The sequence below is a fragment of the Caretta caretta genome, chromosome 1 (genome assembly GCF_965140235.1).
Source record: "Caretta caretta isolate rCarCar2 chromosome 1, rCarCar1.hap1, whole genome shotgun sequence".
Taxonomy (NCBI): Eukaryota; Metazoa; Chordata; order Testudines; family Cheloniidae; genus Caretta; species Caretta caretta.
This window is the reverse complement of record NC_134206.1, coordinates 192,134,476-192,147,433: the sequence shown is the minus strand read 5'-3', so window position 1 is coordinate 192,147,433 and position 12,958 is coordinate 192,134,476.

The following is a 12,958-nucleotide window of genomic DNA, read 5'->3' as shown; positions in this document are numbered from 1 at the left end:
CACGTAGAGTTTTTTTCTACTCCGTCATCCACAGTAAAAAAATTGTAACAGTCAAATTGGGCCCTCAGCCACTCATGCAACATTCTCTACGTAAAAGAATAAATGGACACAAATCAGATGTCAAGAATTATAACATTCATAAACCGGTTGGAGAACACTTCAATCTCTCTGGTCACATGATTACAGACATGAAAGTTGTGATATTACAACAGAAAAACTTCAAATCTAGACTCCAACGAGAAACTGTTGAATTGGAATTCATTTGCAAATTGGATACAATTAACTTAGGCTTGAATAGAGACTGGGAGTGGCTAAGTCATTATGCAAGGTAACCTATTTCCCCTTGTTTTTTCCTACCCCTCTCCCCCCCAACGTTCTTGTTAAACCCTGGATTTGTGCTGGAAATGGCCCACCTTGATTATCATACACATTGTAAGGAGAGTGATCACTTTAGATAAGCTATTACCAGCAGGAGAGTGGGGTGGGAGGAGGTATTTTTTCATGCTTTGTGTGTATATAAAAAGATCTTCTACACTTTCCACAGTATGCATCCGATGAAGTGAGCTGTAGCTCACGAAAGCTTATGCTCAAATAAATTGGTTAGTCTCTAAGGTGCCACAAGTACTCCTTTTCTTTTTGCGAATACATACTAACACGGCTGTTACTCTGAAACCTGTTGTGCAACATTGTCTTCCAATTAAACCCTCCGTAACAGCTGTGCATCCCTCCAGTTGTCAGTGGGATTGCACAGGTGTAGCTAATTGGCACTTTCTAAACAATTGAGATGCAAGATGGAATAGAAACTGCAGCTCACACACTCGTTGCTGTGTTGGCTCTGCAAGGCTAGCTGGAGTAAAAGATAGGACTCCGAACACAGGAGGAGCACATCTGTTAATTAAGAAGGTGGTGTTTTTACTTAGTCACTTCCCAGCATAAAACCACACTTTAAAATGTGAACAAAATTAACTCTCAATAGTCTACCGCTGGTCTAGAACTCACTCACCATGGATAAAGTAATTTCTAACATTTCAGTAGCCCCTGCAAGTTGTTTAGCAAATGCACCCTCCCTCCCCTCACAAGTAGTTCCCTCATCTCCACTTCCACAATAGAACACTTTCTGGTATCAAGGACAACATGACAGGCAGTGGCTGAGAGTATTAGCGTCTTCCTTGCTCCTCAAGAGGAAAGGTTGAACTCACTTCTCGGGTGTCAAAGTATTGGGGGGGGGAGGAAAGCATTGACCCACCCTTAGGAGATAGCAAGTAGACATCTGTTAGAGAGAGACATTGTTGGTCTGAGTAATAATAAACAGGCTTCAGTCAGAGAGATGTACTGCTTTCAAGGAGCTATAGGCTACAGCACCATTAAAATGCTTTAAACCACCTGCTGGATCCTTCCTCCACACCCCTCCCCCCCAATTTGGGTGATGAGAAGTGGCTGCATTTGGCTTTGGGTGCAGCAGCGAACAAAGCCAAAGCCTACCTGAACTTGACATTTTAGATCATAATAGCTTCTCGTTGCTTTGAGGTTTCCCTTCTTACAGATTGGACACCTTTATTGATGGGGATAAAGGGAGAGGGCTTCATACTGAGAAGGGACTGATCTCATTGGAGAGCGACACTCTACAAATGACCAATTGTACAGGCAAGCACACAATGAGCTTTCATGCAGGGCTCTGTCCGAGTCATGCAGCCCTGCCGGAATGGGCTACCCTCATGTGAGTGATCCTTCCACTCATCATGCAATGTCCAGTATTTTTTCAGCAGTGATGGAGGAGATCTCTTGCTACATTGACGACTGCCTGCTGAGCGTTGCTGAGCCTGAGAAGTGATTGGGAAGGGGAATCGGAACGCATCACCCTCGTATGTTGGGTTTGAGGTTATGAAATACCCAGAAATGGGACAAAATACAATAATGTTTCAGAGTGTTTTTTTTAAAGAAACTTCCTAATTTTGGCTTTAGCAGAGAGAGAGAGGGGATAGAACTTATTATTGTAACAGCGCAGAAACAAATCTCTCCAGTTTTAAGTATGGAAGGCAGTGTCACAAAGTAAAGTACTGGGTGCATTTTATATTTCAAAATGATCTGTTTATTTAATACCATATAGAGGAGTTGATCTTGTGATACTTGCAAGATTAAGATGGTAGCGTATGTACTGGATGTCCATGAATTCTTTAGAAATATTCCAAGCTTTAAATGAACTGTCACATGTTAAGACAGTTCAATATTTTCAACTAACTTGTGCCTAAAGATCCTTCTTTAGAAAGACTGATTATATTCCATAGTAATGCTGCAACAGAGAGATCTGCCCCTTTGAGGGCCGGGAGCCCTTGGGTCTGTCAGCCTTGATCAATTAACCCTGCCCTGCTACACTTACAGTGGGTTTGGACTTAGGAGGAAGGAAGCCCAGTGGCGTAGGACTGGCTGGAGAGGAAAACACAAAGCTCTGATGAGTGCACAAGGCAGGTAGAGGTTTGTGGAAGACTCTAGGTAGGCAGGTGGGGGTGGGGTGGCTGCTCAGGAGAGAGCGGAGTGCAACCCCAAGGGAGCAGGTTTTTTGTACCTCAGATGTGGTAACCCTCGGTTGAAAGGAGCCTAGGAAGGGTGCAAGCTGAGTGAGTAGAAGAGTGCTTTAAACAAGAGGAGAGAAGACAGGCCCTCAGGAGGGAGGGGCTTGTCCCAGTTTGAGACTGTGTGTTTTATTTGTTTGGGACTTGGATACCCAGGAAGGGGTGGGCTTATGTTAATGACTTCACTGGAGGGCCAAGTTACACCTTTACATCAGGAGTAGGCTGAAAATCATTGTGGGGAAATTGAGACAGAACTCTGCAATGGCAGGTCTTGCTGCAAGGGGTCACTCTGGGATGATGAGTCTTGTACAAGTGCCTACAAAGAAAAAAATAGTGCTAATTTTTTTTTCCAAACTTGCGTGATAGAGATATCGTCTATGTATTTGCAGTGTACACTGGTAGAGAAAACTAGTGCTAACAGCTGTGAAGTTAGATTATCCTCCAATTACTTTGGTCATTCTGGTACTATATAGTGCAACTATCATGATGTTCTCAACTTAATATTGGAATATTTGACTGGATAGCTCTGTGGTTGAATACATTGCCCATTCTCACTATGTGGGTGTCAGGTGTGATCAACTACCCACTCAGTAAGTAACTGCATCCCACTGCAGAGATTCAGAAATGTAGCTGCTTGCTCTCTCCCACTCTGTCTGTTTCTCAACCCTACTTAACTTGGTAACGTTTTCCAGGAGAAAATGCAACTCTGTTAATTTTAGTTCTCATGACCACTGAAGTTCAGTAACAAGCACTGGTGGGAAACTTACAGGCATTTATGGGAAGGTACATTTCTCTGCCTCTTTTTCTACTGGAATCATGCCATTTTTACAGATTTTTTTTTTCCAAAAACCTTTACCTGACTGTAACGTGCTTCTGGCAAACACATTGTGCACAGCTTGTTCTATCTTGATCTATATCTGATGAGAGTCTCAGGACAAAGCATATTCCACAAATCTTAAGCACAGCAGAGGAATGAAAACTGGAGACAATACCTCTGTGTACTTCCATTTCTTTTGTTTGAAAATCTAATACGACGTTTTCCGTTTTAAAAAGTTGTAATCAGCATTTTCCTGAGATCAGTGGCTTTTCCACTTAAATCTCTGGAATCAATGCAAAAATTTGAGGGTTTTCCCTGGGCATAAGAACATTATTGTGCACAACTACAGAATTCACAGGGGCGCCTGAACTTCAAGGGAGAGGGTAGCTCAGAGAAGTGATAATGGCATGAGTAGTCTCACTCTATCACTATAGTAGCTCCAGTCTGACCTGGTTGGTAGTGATCAAGGCCCATGTTTTCCAAACTGGCCTCTAATTTATGTGCCTCAGTTTTCTATACCTAACTTCAAATACCATGGAACTGATTTTATTTTTAACATAGTGTGGGAACCCCAAAATTGGGAACCTAATAAATTTGTTAGTCTCTAAGGATACCACAAGTACTCCTTTTCTTTTTGCGGATACAGACTAACATGGCTGCTACTCTGAAACCTGTCAATTAGAAGCTGTAATGGTAAATTTTGGTCAAAAAGTAGCCACCATCCTATGGCGTATCGGTGGCTTGTACGAAGTGACCTTACTGGTTTCACCCCAATACACAGAGGACAAGAACCCACACCAATACATAGTGAACCTTTCAGCCTTCTGCTTCCTCCAGAGGAGGTTTGGGGGATGCTGACAGGACAGTGTGGGGAGACCTGCTGTTTGTTATGCATCTGCTCTGCACTTGTTATGAAAGTGTTCTCTACTTCGGAAACACTTTTCAAAATGGCCTATCTGACTTAGACTCCTGAGCCTCATTGTAGGTCAGTGGGACATAAGCACTTTTGCCAGTTTTACTCTTTCATTTCCAGCATTTCTCACAGCACTTAACTCACTGAAGTAACTCAAGAACTGTTTGTGAGGAGAGAGAGAGAAAGGGAAAATTTTAAAAGTTTCCCCTGACAGTAATAGCTATTTCAGGTACTTAACTTTAATGGTAACAATAGATGCTGCTTGAATATTGTTAGGTGCAGAATCATTTAAGAAGGCATTCAGGTTTTTTTTATTTTAGAAAGAGCATATGTATTGTGTCATGTGATATATATTTAGCTCAAATGAGTACTTGGAGAAGCAGCTGTTACAAGATTAAACAGGCACATAAAACCTGAGGAAGGTTTTATACAAATTAAAGCTGTCTCCAGATAGTCTTATTTTTATATGCGCTTTTTGTGTAATTTTCCTAGGAGTTTCTACCTTGGAAAATTGACTAAAAATTCCTAAATAGTAAAGAAGAGATTTCAACTAGCACAGCTTGATTAAGCTGGCAGTCATCAAACGTGGGGCATCTGAGGATTGTGGAAGAAGGTCAATGTCCACATTCAGTTTGCTTTTTCACTTGGTCTTATACTAGACTTTGCTTATGTGATAGCCACGCGTACACACAAAAGAGAGACCTGCTCTGGGAGAAAGGTTATAAGAACTACAGGGGAGGACAGAGAATAGTTTGAACCATTTGCTCAACAATAGATGATGACACTTGCCTTTGAGGAGATGGAGGGGGGTTATGAAGTTGCTTCTTATGTGTCTCAAAGAAGGTTGCAGGGCTGGAGCCCTACTTGCCTTAAGAAAAATCCTGCTTTTCAGAGCCTCTTTATTTAGATCTTAAAGTAGCTCTGTGTCCTGCATTTTCATGTTTGCATTTCCTGGGTGTGATGAAGGGGTAGTTGCTGGTTTATCTAGCTACTTAATTGTTTGAAGGTGCATGTGTGTGTGGTCCTTCAACTAGTTAACTTTTATAATCATTATGTAAGGCTACTGGAGGCCTTAGGCATGGCAAATCTTTTTTAAAAAATGTAAATATTAAAATTTTATTGAAATAAATCCAAATTCATAAATTAGTACCATGGGGATTTTTTTGAGATTGTGGGAAAGAAGGTGTGGGGGTGGTGGGAGGGAGGCAAAGTGCTCCAGGTATATAAAACAGGACAGGAGAATGAAGGTTTAAATTCTTTTCTGTGCCTCCAGATGGCGCAGACCAGAAGAAGAAGGGGGTGGGAGGAGGTCAAAGATGGCTCTTTAAGGGTATATCTGCACTTCAATTACAAACCTGCAGCTGGCCCATGCCATCTGGCTCAGGCTCCCAGAGATCGGGCTAAGGGGCTGTTTAATTGAAGTTGATATTTAGGCTCAGGAGGAGCCCAGGCTCTAGGACCCTGCGAGGTGGGAGAATCCCAGAGCTCGGGCTGTAGCATGACCCCAAATGTCTACATTGCAATTAAGCATCCTCTTAGCCTGAGCCCGGTGACCTACATGGGCCAGCCACAGGTTTTTAATTGCAGTGTGACCCTAAGTCACAGTTGGGTGATCAGGTTTCTGGGTGGCCCCAGTGTAAATTAAAACAGCCAGGGGTTGCTCTAATTTACTTCAGCCTCCCTGCAATTGTCTGTAGGCTGCTCCGTTGTCCAGAGCAGCCCGGAATCTTCGGCTGCATTCTGCTATGGCCACACCCCGGCATATTCCCCTGTACCAGGGTTTACAGGGGGCCTGTAGCGACCCAACACAATGCCTGCTCACTGCAGGCTGCTTATGGCACGCAGGCTGCCATAGTGGCAATAGGAATCAGTCTGGGGGAGAAACAGTATCGTGAAAGGCAAGTAGAACACATTTTAAATAATGAGATATAAGGTAGATTAAAACATCAGCCTCTAAAATTCTCTGTGACCATAATCCTACAATGGGGTCCACCAGAGGTGGGTCCTATTTCAGTATTGGGGCCATAAAGGCAGTTGGCTATGAGAGCACTAGTACTGCTGGGTCCCTATCTGTATCCTGGGGGTAAGGCATAGATAGCACATGTCCATCTCCTTTTGAGCATCCTCTCACTGAAATCTTCAGAGAACCACACTTGCAAAAACATCATGGTGCAACAACAGGGCTTGACGCAAATTTATTGGAAGCAGTGCCAAAAATTAAAGAGCAAGTAGTAGTGGTGGGTTCAGTTTGTGATTTACTAACTTATTTTTGTGGTGCTTTCCTATCTCAGTAGAAACATTAACCGTTTCAAAATTTCCAGGAATGAACAGTTTCATTGAAGCTACTCCACCCATCAGATTCAGATCCCTTGATATTGAAACATTATCCGTCTGACCCTGGAATAACACTGCTTTTTATTCAGTGCCTCTGGAGTTGCATACTTGAAATTAAAATGCGTACCCGAAATGCAAATATCTTTAGCCTGTATTTTTTTTCCAAATATTCAGGACTCTTCTATTAATGAACAGTACATCCATCTGTTCTTCAGGACCGCTTTTAGCATATCCCTATGAACTATCACCCAGGCAACTGCACTGTAGTATGGGATTTGGTAAGAAACCTAGAATTATTGCAGGCAGTTGTGCCCAAAGATCCATTTACTCCATACCTCATCTCATAGTATCTACAAATGGAGGATAACCTTATTAGGCCACCCATTTCAGATTGAGTATGAAACCTAATGGACTTGACTCTTTTCCAAAAGAAGTGTGTAAATGTCCATATATTTATCAAGTTCGTATTGGCAATTATCACAGTTACCATGTGAATCTGGTATTATGTATGCAAATGTACCATGAGGATAATTAATTATCAATCACTGTAAGTGGGCACACAAAATAGGTGCCCAAATGGATGCTCTTATTGCATGTAAATTTGTGTGCCTGACCATACAAAATTAAGGCCAAATGGGTGGTGGTGGTTTTATTTTAGTGTTGTTTGTCTCCTCTGACACACTGTGATATCCTGAGAGCTGAATTGTCTTGAAAATGCTCCAAACATGATGGGATTATGTGCTTGGGTTTGGTCCTTACAAGACCATGTAAAATATTGGTGGTCTGGGAAATAACCTTGAAGACTGATGAAATTTGTATTGGGCTTCAGAATGTCTATTTACTTGAAATGGGTGTGGGGGGTCACTGTGGATTAAGTGTCTTTCAGTTCTTTTTTTTTTTTTTAATTCTAAATCAGCATTTGAGCTTCTGCACAATTTGAAGGGGCAGATGACTTGTTGGGGGAAAACTAATGTGAGAATGTTGAGCGAGATTATGAGGAGGACAATGTCTATGTGAGTTTTTACATCTGGGATAGTGAAAGTGTTGGTCATCAGTAATTGCTTTTCACAGTAAATAGAAAACAGTTAAAACTAGTGTGTATTTCCCAAACAGTTTGTGATTTTTATTCATCTTTATTAATGATCTGGATGATTGGATAGATTGCACCCTCCACAAATTCGCTTATGACACTAAGCTGGGGAGGAGAGGTAGATATGCTGGAGGGTAGGGATAGGGTCCAGAGTGACCTAGACAAATTGCAAGATTGGGCCAAAGAAATCTGATGAGGTTCAACAAGGACATGTGCAGAGTCCTGCACTTAGGATGGAAGAATCCCATGCACTGCTCCAGGCTGGGGACCGACCAGCTAACCACCAGTTCTGCAGCTAAGCACCTGGGGATTACAGTGGATGAGAAGCTGGATATGAGTCAGCAGTGTGTCCTTCTTGCCAGGAAGGCTAACGGCATATTGGGCTGCATTAGTAGGAGCATTGCCAGCAGATCGAGGGAAGTGATTATTCCTCTTTATTCTGCACTGGTGAGGCCCTATCTGGAGTATTGAGTCCAGTTTTGGGCCCCCCACTATAGAAAGGATGTGGACAAATTGGAGAGAGTCCAGCGGAGGGCAACAAAAATGATCAGGGGGTTGGGGCACATGACTTACGAGGGGAAGCTGAACCACCTGATATCAGGAGGAAGGTAGCAAGCCAAAGGGAAAGATCACAGCGGATGGAAGACTCAAGGCATCCACTCTATCGTTAAACAGGAGTAACCAAACACCTTAAATCTCAAAAGAGTTTTATGACCCATGTTGTGCCTTTGGATATGACAGCTGGCAAGGCATGACTGAGGTTATGGAATGGAAGATTACACACAGTCAGAACCACTGAAATAGATTGGGAACTCCAGGAGGACTTTCCCGGAGGGGCTGATACAGACTTGTCAATGTGGCGAAGCCTGAACCCCCAGGGCACACAAACTAGCAGATCAAAGACTAACATGATCAAATGGGGCTACTCTAATGACATGAATATATGAAAGTGTGGTGAAGTGCAGACCCTGGAGCACCAGCTTGTTTGCCGACTCCTTGGAGAGACTTAAACGAAGGAAGACCTCGCCGCAGCGATGGAAAGAGCCATTGCTTGTGCACAGTTCTGGAAAAACATCTAGTTTGTGACAAGGACAGAAGAAGGGCTTCGCCCAGCTCCTGGCTCTGGGAGTTGCAACTGAGCACACTGATTCGCAGCACCACTCAGGTTTGGCTTGGAGCCCCTTCTGTCATGATGGAGGGCAACTCAATCAAACCTGAGTGGCACTGTGATCCCAAGTACCAGGTTGCAACACCCAGAGTGAGGAGGTGGGCCCACCCCTCCAGGACAGGAGCCATAGCTGCAGGGTGAATGTGGAATGGGCTTGCTTTCTAAACAACCACGCACCCCTGGGGTCTCCTCTGTACATGGGGTCAGGGGAAGTGTGTGTTTGCCTGTTTATGCACTTTTGGCTTCACGATTTCTGTGAGTGCAACTGAAACCATGCTAAAACCACCCCTGAATGGAAGCATCTCCCCTGTTTACAGTGACACAAATGCTCTAACCTCTTCTTCTTCCTGTAGTTCTCTTTAAGGGTCTATGATCCTGTAGTTGCTCATGTTTCCCATGCCAAAATTTCGTTGACGTGAGCAGCAATTCCACATGTGGAGTGGCTTTAGAATACTTCCTGAAGCTTGTAGAAATGATAAAAATGACAAATTTTGTTAAAGTAATTTCTCAGTTAATGACAAACATTTTGGCATTATCAGCTTCCTTCTTGAGGGGAATCCACTAGCATCTTTCTCCTTGTCCCAATCATCCATCCCATTGTAACACATTTGTTATATTTACGGTAGAGATTGGCCAAAATCAGAATCACTTTTGGGGCCTTTGGATAATTGGCCCCAGGATCTGAATTGTCCCTGCTAGAACAAATCTTGATCGGTAGACTTGCAATACCAACCCGGGTTTTGTCCATTTTTAGTTCACATCCCGTGTTATGTACATAGTCGGAGGGAGCAACACAAAGATGCTGCATCCCAGCCCTCTTGAGGTTTGGAGTGGTTGAGATCCACATCCCAATTTTGCACCTTGAGCTAATCTTTTCTTGTTAGATTTATACTACAGCATAAAATATATTAACACGGCAAAGTTTTATCAAGAACACAATCTCTGTACAACACAGCGTTTGCATGCACCTTATAAATCTTTTTTAATCTAAGCTCTTACAAATATTGCTTTGTTTTTAATCAGTTTAATGCCTACCTTTCTATCTCTAGTTAATCGCCATTTCATATTGTGACCACATTCATTTTCCCATTTCATCAGATACGATGATGTCTGGAATGCCACATTGCTTAGCAATGTGAATACATATAAAATATAGAAGGAGTCTAACTTATTGTGCATTCAGAGTGGCGTCACAAGGACACCTCTCCAAGGCAGCAGTATAACTTTTGGGCAAGATGTCTAATGTCTTTGCGTGTTAATGTGTTTCACTCCTGTATTTTTTTTAAAAGGGAGCATTTATAGTATATTTTAATTACAGCAGGCTTATGCTACATTATACCTTTTTCACTTAGGTTGTTGAAGCCGCATTAGAAGGGATGACAAACACAGTCTGTCAGTCTTCTCAATAAACTGTGCTTTATATCCCTGTTACCAAGATCAAGCAAACTGTCCAATCTCAGGAGAATTTTCAACCCCTTTGAATTTACATATTTAAGCAACCATTTCCATGAGTCAAAAGAATGACAAATACATTGTTATAATTAGAACAGAGTTTAAGGGTATTCTTGGAATTTACAAGATGTATTCACGAAAGCCAGTTGTTGGACATAGTTCTGCAAGCTCTGAGTGCCTATACACTTTCATTGAAGTTGATAGCAGTTCTGTTCATAGATGGTGACAATTTTCTAAAACCTAAATCTGCTTCTTTTGGAGTCAGTGGTCAAACTCCCATTACTTAAAAGCGAGCAGCACTAGTCCAATGGTGAGCACTCTTGAAAATCCCATGCAGAAGTAGAGATGATTGAAAAGCAGGAATATACCTGCAGAAAAATCCCCTTTCAATGTTTTGCTATCAGGATTAAGTTCTGTTTTCCCACAGGAATTTTTGAGGGAGTTTTCTCCCCACTTTCCCACACACTTTTCCCTGCTGACAGAACTTGGAAAAGAGTCTGAGAATTTGGGAGTCACGACACTTACTCTTGGAGGAAATGAGAGGAAAAATCTACTTTCTTGCATTGACTTTGTCCCCAAGTTTATCAGTTTGAAAACAAGCTAACTGTTGAAAGTTAGTTTCAGAAAGAAAGGAACACTACAATCCTTAAAGTTTCTCACACTTACTATTTCCTAGCCGAGAACAGTAAGGAAGTGTGGGGATAAACCCACAATTTTAAAAGGAGATGTTTGGGGATTTCTCCTGGTGTGCGGGTTTGGTTTTTTTGGGTTTTTTTAATTGGAAAAATTATCAAACTAACTTTTCCAGAGGAAAATTTTCATCATCATCAAAACACCATTTTCTGACCAACTTTTCATCTGAATATTTTCAATCAGCCCAACTCAGAACCTACAAATCCAGCTTTGTTTCATATATATTTAGGTAAGTTTTTATACCTTGAAAGCCCATGGTTCTGGAATTCTGCAGAAACAAATGCTGGTTCTCTAATTGTTATTTTCTCCCTTCTTCAATAGGGAGTGGATTCTAGTAGTACAAGTGCAGGTTGCATTTTCTGCTCTGTTTGTTTGAAAGCACAATTTCTCCCACTCAGTTGATAACAACGTAGCATATTTAAGGGAGAGGTCTATGGAGGAGAAAAAGTTTCATTAATCATGAATCATTACACTTTGTCAGTTGGCAAAGGGATACTTCCTCATTTATCCCTTTAATGAAATTAGTTTCAGCCTAGGCTGCAGTAAGAAATTCTAAATTGCCTTGGCATCTTCCTGCAGCAGTTTTGTGTACATGCCATGAAATGGCAGATGGAGTTATATTGATGGCAAATGAGTTGACTTTGAAAGATAGTTAAACAAACCAGATACAAAAAGGTAAGTAGGTACCAGGCAGACTTTTTTCTCATTACCTTTATTTTGTCAGCATTCGCACGCGCTAATTATGAAAATAGAGTTTCAGTATTAAGCTTGGACCAAAAGCCAAAGGCCAAGCACACGCTCATCCAACCGCAGCTAACATTCTACACCCAGCACAATCTGAATTAAGACCAGGACATGGACCTGAAACAGCTTTAGTGGCACTGATGGATGATCTTGTCAATGACTGAAGGACAGACATCTATTCTCATCCTTGTGGGCTTCTCTGAAGCTTTCAACACTTTTGACCATGAGATACTGCTGTCGCAACTGGCAGAGCTGATGGGGTCAAGGGTAATGGACCAGTACCCAGTGCAACCAAGAGATAGTAAACTACTAGCTTAATAAGAATATATTGATGCTAATACTTAAGTTTATTTTTCACACAAGCCAATAAGTTGTGTCATCCAGGTTACGAGCAGGGTCTTTTTCTACAGCAATTTACTCTGAAGTACAAGAAAGATGATATGTCTCAACAGGAAAAAAGGTAGCATACAAATGTTTAATTCAGAACATGTCTCTGTACAGCCACAGTTGAGACTGAGAGGCCAAGAGAGATGAGCAGTAGTGACTTGTGTAAATCTTATTGAAGTATGAGGAAGCCTGTGGTTCTGACACAAGATCACTATTGTATAAGATAAAAATAAATGAACACTTCAAAATCTAACGTAGGAGCACAGATTCCCCTTTACGTTCCAGTTAAGCACTGGTAGTCTTTAACCAGATAGAAATTCCATATGAAGCTATCCAGTAGGATAGTATCATAGCCCAACATTACGATGGTATAGTTTGGTGCTCAAATAGTTTTTAAGCCTTTGAGGGAATGTAGAAGTTGTTCCCTTTCCCCAAAATTTCACCAGCAAGTTACTATCTGATGTGTAATATGTTTGGGCACCAGAATGGGCTATCACATGTGACCCATATACATCTAATAGCTGATGCATCCTAGATCAGACAAGAAGGCAAACAGCACTGTATTAATTTTTCTCTGCAAACATCAAATCCAAGAGAGCTGTCTTTGGTAAGACAACTTCATTCAAATTCATTCATCTGACAGCAGAAACCAGAGCCAAAGCTAACATAGATCTTATACTCATTGACAGACCACTACAGACTGAAGGATTCATAAAGGAGTTCATTGGTGATGGTGGTGAAGTACCCCAGATGTGTTGCCCTGGGAGATGAGAGAGCCCCAAAACTCATC